Below are 6,530 nucleotides of genomic sequence, written 5' to 3'. Positions count from 1 at the left end.
GTCGTTCAGCCGATCTAAGATCAGCCGTTCGAACCCCTTGGCGACTGCTCCCAGCATTAGCAGCGGGCGGTGCGACGACGGATCGCCCGGCGGCTTACCTGGCTTCGTGACCAACACAAGGCGTGCCTCCTTCCATGCCGCAGGAAACTCCCCTCGCTCGAGCAGCTGATTGTACACCTTGGCGAAGACCTCCGGGTGCTTCCGCATTGCCGCCTTCACTGCGGCATTCGGGATACCGTCCAGCCCTGGCGCCTTGGAGGTGGCCATCCGCTCAGCCAGCGAAAGAATTTCCGAGCTCGTGACCGGCCTCAGAGCTTCATGTGAGGCGGTGCACGCGTCGATTTCAGGCCACTCGAACGCTGGGTGCTCCGGGAACAGGGCGTCGACGATCGGGCCGAGAACGGCTCGGTCCGTTTCCGGTGGCGCCCGGCTTCGCAGCTTCGCTCGCACGATCTTATAGCCAAGACCGAACACTTCCGCCTCGACGCCGTCTATCAGCTCCTGGAGGCAGCTCTCCTTGCTGGACTGGATGCCGGCCTTCAGCAAGCGTCGGCAGTCTTGCAGCTTTCCCGACGTCACGTCCCGCTCCGACGGTTGGGCCCGGTGATGTGCTATCTCCGCTGCCTCACACTCCTCTCTCAGGCGTTCGATTTCTGGAGACCACCAGTACACCTGGGGCTTGCGGTGGTAGGTAGCCCCGTGTACCCTCTCCATAATCTCGTCGCACGCTCGAGTGAGTCCGCCGACCAGCCCCTCCGGAGTGTCGACATGTCCGAAGTGGCCGTGCGTGAGTGCGACGTCGAAGCACTGCCGGTCGAACTGCTTCGTCTTCCAGCGCGTCCCGGCGTGCCTGGCTGTCCCGTCGTTGGCTGTTGCTCGGCTTCGGTGCTGCTGGCCACGTCGCTTGGGGCGTTGTCCTGGGACGCCCACCTGGAACTGGACGTAGGCATGGTCGCTGCTGGAAAAGCGATCGAGCACGCGCCAGGTGTCCGGTCGCGCAATAGTTTGGCTGGCAAAAGAAACGTCAACAACGCTTTCCCGCGCAACCCCGTTGCCCTTGAAAGTGGGCACGTTGCCGCGGTTCAGCGTATGCAGCGCCAGCTGCTCCACCACGCTCAGGAGCTCCTGCCCCTTCCGGGTGGTGCGCGCACTCCCCCACTCCTCATTCCAGGCGTTGAAGTCCCCGGCCAGGACTGATGTTGCGTGTCCGACCAGAGACACCTCCACCGCACCGAGGAAGCTTACGAAGTCTTCGATGCCGCTGCTGGGTGGCACGTAGCAGCTGGCGAACGTTACTCCCGCTATGGTGGCCACCACGAGTCCCGGGACGACGCTCCCCCAAAGCCGTTGAATAGGGTACGCCCCTGTTGCTATTATCGCCACGCTCTGTTCCGCATCGATGGCCCACCGCGGATCATCCCGAGGTGGTCGATATAGTTCGCAGGCGAGCACCACCTGAGCCCCTAACTCGCGAGCCGTCTGCAGCATGAGGTCCTGGGCTGCCCGGCTTCGCCCGAGGTTCACTTGCAGCACTTTTAGCGCCGGCACGTCGGATGCCCGACCGGGTGCGGGCCGCTGCACACGACGCAGCGCACCTCCGCCGTGCAGCTCTTCGCCTGGTGATCCGGCTTCCCGCAGCGAATGCAGCTTGTCGAGCGGTCCACTTCGCTCCTGCACGCAGCTCGGACGTGCCCCATCTCGAGGCACTTGTAGCACCGTTGCTGACGCGCCTGCAGAGGAGCCACCTTCCGGATCAGACACGATGTGTATTTGATCTTGACGCTCTTGTCGACCAGACCCTCCGCAGCCCTGGCTGTTACGCGGACTATCGCCACTTTCGTGCCGTCCCAGGCAGGTCGCAGGCGAACCGATGTCTCCTCCACCTCGCATTGGCACAGGTTGGTCAGCGCCATCGCCACATCGGTCTCCTTCGCTAAAGGGTCGACAGCGTCCAACCGGATTTCGACCATAGGCGTGACCAGCCGAGCTGAGGCCGGCCGTTCTGCCTTTGCGCAGACCTGCTTGATGCACTGCAGAACTTCTGCAGCGTCCGCGCTCTCCTTCAGCTCCATGACAAGCCTGGAGCGTGTGGTGCGTCGCCCGACGCCTAGGGCCTCAGCATGTTTCTCCATTTCTGGAGCCGTTCGGACAGCCTGGTACACCTCCGTCCAGGTTTGTCCCTCAGCTGGGGCGATTTCAATAGCGTCCGGCTTGGTTTTTCGCTGCCGCTGACGCCGACCTCCTCGTTGTGCTCCAGGCTGGCTACCCCGGGCCTGTTGTCCCTGATGTTGCTGGGGCTGCTGCTTAGACGGTCCTGCGATCGGCTGTCGCTGAACCGCTGCCCGTTGCGGTAGTTGCGGCCACTGCTGCTGCTGTTGCTGCGGCTTGTTCCCCGGTTGCCAGGCCGGCTTACGACGCACCACTTCAGCCCAGGAGCCGCCTTCCGGGTCTGAAAGCGGAGCTGCCGTTGCCGACACCGCTCCCTGCTGTCGCTGTTGCTGCTGCTGCTCACGACGTTGCTGCTGCTGTTGTTGCTGCTGCTGCTGGTACTGCTGCTGCTGCTTCTGGCTGCCTCCATAGCCCAGCGTCTGTGCAAGGAGCTCTTGGAAGCTGGCTCGCTCCTCCCTCAGCTCGTTGCGCAGGCGCTCGTTGTCTTCACGAGCCAGCGTCTCGCGCATCCGGGCTTCCTCTCGGGCCAGCTGCAAATCTTGCCGGGCCTGCACAGCATTTGTTTCCATCTGCTGCCGGAGCATCTGGATCTCCTGTTGCAGACCCACGATCGTCGCTCGCAGCTGCTCGTTGGTGAGCGACGTCTCATTGAGGAGCTGTCTCAGCTCCGACATTTCCGGGGACTGCTGCTTCGCTCCCGGAACAGATGTTCGTGTAAGAGCCACTCGCGGCTCCAGAATAGTGGAGAGCTTCGCCGGCCTCTCCTCCGTTGACTCCGTCCTGGAACGGAGGGTTCGCCCCGTCGACGACATCTCCACCTCTCACTGTTACGGGTGAGGGTGGAGGGGGGGGGGGGGGGGGGGGGAGTCGGGGGAGGTGTTCTCCCCGACTCGCGGCGACGTAGCACGGTACTCGGCCAAGAACGCGCAACCGAACAGCTGTCCCATACAAAATGTATGGGAACGAAAAACGCCGGAAATCGCCAAAACCTCCAACTTTGGAAGCCTATAACTCCGCAACGGTTCGTCGCACAAAAATGTTAGACCACTCTATCGACGCGGGATATTCTCACTTATAGTCCTCAAGTGTTTTTAAGATCACTAACGCACTTTTTGGGGGGTAAAACGGTCCCCCACCAAAAACTCACAGTTTTTCAAGTGCCACTTCCGGTGTAACGCACACACACACACGTACAAAATTTTGTAAGATGCGTCTTACCGAGACGCATCCAACGACACCTTAATCGTCCGGATCGGTTCACAATTCGCCTTAATATTCAACAAAAACCTGCCCACGAAAAACTCCCCCCCCTTAAGGGGTGGGGGGGTGAAATTTGGGTGGGGGGTCGGCGGCCAGGATCGGGGGCCGGACACGTGAAACCAGAGCCCTGGCACGCGTGGCCTGGCTGATACGGCCGATTTTCACTCCAAACACTCGCACACACGCACGCACACAGAAACACACGGTACTCGGCCAAGAACGCCAACCGAACAGCTGTCCCATACAAAATGTATGGGAACGAAAGACGCCGGAAATCGCCAAAACCTCCAACTTTGGAAGCCTATAACTCCGCAACGGTTCGTCGCACAAAAATGTTAGACCACTCTATCGACGCGGGATATTCTCACTTATAGTCCTCAAGTGTTTTTAAGATCACTAACGCACTTTTTGGGGGGTAAAACGGTCCCCCACCAAAAACTCACAGTTTTTCAAGTGCCACTTCCGGTGTAACGCACACACACACACATACAAAATTTTGTAAGATGCGTCTTACCGAGACGCATCCAACGACACCTTAATCGCCCGGATCGGTTCACAATTCGCCTTAATATTCAACAAAAACCTGCCCACGAAAAACTCCCCCCCCTTAAGGGGTGGGGGGGTGAAATTTGGGTGGGGGGTCGGCGGCCAGGATCGGGGGCCGGACACTTGAAACCAAAGCCCTGGCACGCGTGGCCTGGCTGATACGGCCGATTTTCACTCCAAACACTCGCACACACGCACGCACACAGGAACACACGGCAAACGGAAAGTGCCTTAAATCGTGCACTTTACCAAAAAGTTACACTTTTCGGTGCGCTTGCACCGGGCTTTACCGTTATGTTCTTCAGCACACTCGCGGCGACAACGCCAGATCGGGCGCAAACCGGTACTTTGCACTGACGTCACACGCGACGACACACGGTACTCGGCCAAGAACGCGCCACCGAACAGCTGTCCCATACAAAATGTATGGGAACGAAAGACGCCGGAAATCGCCAAAACCTCCAACTTTGGAAGCCTATAACTCCGCAACGGTTCGTCGCACAAAAATGTTAGACCACTCTATCGACGCGGGATATTCTCACTTATAGTCCTCAAGTGTTTTTAAGATCACTAACGCACTTTTTGGGGGGTAAAACGGTCCCCCACCAAAAACTCACAGTTTTTCAAGTGCCACTTCCGGTGTAACGCACACACACACACATACAAAGTTTTGTAAGATGCGTCTTACCGAGACGCATCCAACGACACCTTAATCGTCCGGATCGGTTCACAATTCGCCTTAATATTCAACAAAAACCTGCCCACGAAAAACTCCCCCCCCTTGATAGGTGGGGGGGTGAAATTTGGGTGGGGGGTCGGCGGCCGAGATCGGGGGCCGGACACGTGGAACCAAGGTCCTCGGTGGCCGTTTGGTGTCTCTTTCGCACACTTTGTCTTACTCAGTATGCACTCACAGTATACACTCACACGCACGCGTCGACAAGAGCTCATCCACAACACGTCCGTTCACTACGGAGGTTCGCTCGCAACTACAGGGATAACTGGCTTGTGGCCGCCAAGCGTTCATAGCGACGTGGCTTATTGATCCTTCGATGTCGGCTCTTCCTATCATTGTGAAGCAAAATTCACCAAGCGTAGGATTGTTCACCCTTTCAAGGGAACGTGAGCTGGGTTTAGACCGTCGTGAGACAGGTTAGTTTTACCCTACTGGTGTGTGCTGTATGCTGCTATCTTAACGGAATTCCTGTGCAGTACGAGAGGAACCACAGGTACGGACCACTGGCTCAATACTAGTTCGACCGGACTTTGGTATGACGCTACGTCCGCTGGATTATGCCTGAACGCCTCTAAGGTCGTATCCAATCCGAGCTGATAGCGCATCATAAACCCATTAGGTGATCGGAAGCTAGCGGGCTTAACAACCCTCTGAGATCCGTCGGTGCTGCCCCGTGCACACTGCCGTCTCATCCCCGCTATAGCACTAGACTGAGCCGCAACGGGCGGGTGTACGCTGCACGTGGAAGTACCTTATCACAGGGAACCCTGGTGGCTGTGCTCCCGTCGACCGTGGATACAACTAGTTTCGACACCTTCGACCGCCCGCAAACGACGGGACTACAGGCTGGGAGCTGCGAGTTGTAGAGATGCGTTCGCATCGATCCTCTCAGGCGACCCATGCTTGGTGGTGAAGTGGTTAGTTCGTGGAGTATAGGCTTGCTGCACTCGACAAGAGTGCTGCTTGCAAGGCTGTGGTGGTACGTATGGTAGTTGATGAGCATAGGCTTGCTGCACTCGACAAGAGTGCTGCTTGCAAGCCTATGGTGGTACGTGTACGGTAGTTGATGTGAGCATAGGCTTGCTGCACTCGACAAGAGTGCTGCTTGCAAGCCTATGGGTGGTGTGGTGTGTGGTGCATGATTAGCCTTTCAAGGAAGATGTGTCCTTGGGGCTAATCGGTTATTTTTATAAGTCCGGGAAACCTTTCTCGTCGGGATTCTTATCCTAAGCAACCACGAAAGCTTCCAAGAGTTGAAACATTGCCTATCAAGTAGGCCGTACCAGCCCATAGCAAACCAACCAAGATAATCTAACAGGCCAAGATTGGTTGGAGATTTCAAAATTTGGCTAAGTCCATGGCCACCATAAGCCATTTCTATCAAGAAGGCCATGGACAGTTCTAAACAACCACGAAAGCTTCCAAGAGTTGAAACATTGCCTATCAAGTAGGCCGTAGCAGCCCATAGCAACCCAACCAAGATACTCTAACAGGCCAAGATTGGTTGGAGAATTCAAAATTTTGCTAAGTCCATGGCCACCATAAGCCATTTCTATCAAGAAGGCCACGAACAGTGCTTAGCAACCACGAAAGCTTCCAAGAGTTGAAACATTGCCTATCAAGTAGGCCGTACCAGCCCATAGCAACCCAACCAAGATACTCTAACAGGCCAAGATTGGATCTCAAAATGTTGCTAAGTCCATGGCCACCATAAGCCATTTCTATCAAGAAGGCCACGAACAGTGCTTAGCAACCACGAAAGCTTCCAAGAGTTGAAACATTGCCTATCAAGTAGGCCGTACCAGCCCATAGCAACCCA

This window comes from Anopheles marshallii (genome assembly GCF_943734725.1).
Source record: "Anopheles marshallii chromosome X unlocalized genomic scaffold, idAnoMarsDA_429_01 X_unloc_168, whole genome shotgun sequence".
In the NCBI taxonomy this organism is placed as follows: Eukaryota; Metazoa; Arthropoda; class Insecta; order Diptera; family Culicidae; genus Anopheles; species Anopheles marshallii.
The sequence above is the reverse complement of the archived record's forward strand: the minus strand, read 5'-3'. Positions refer to the sequence as shown.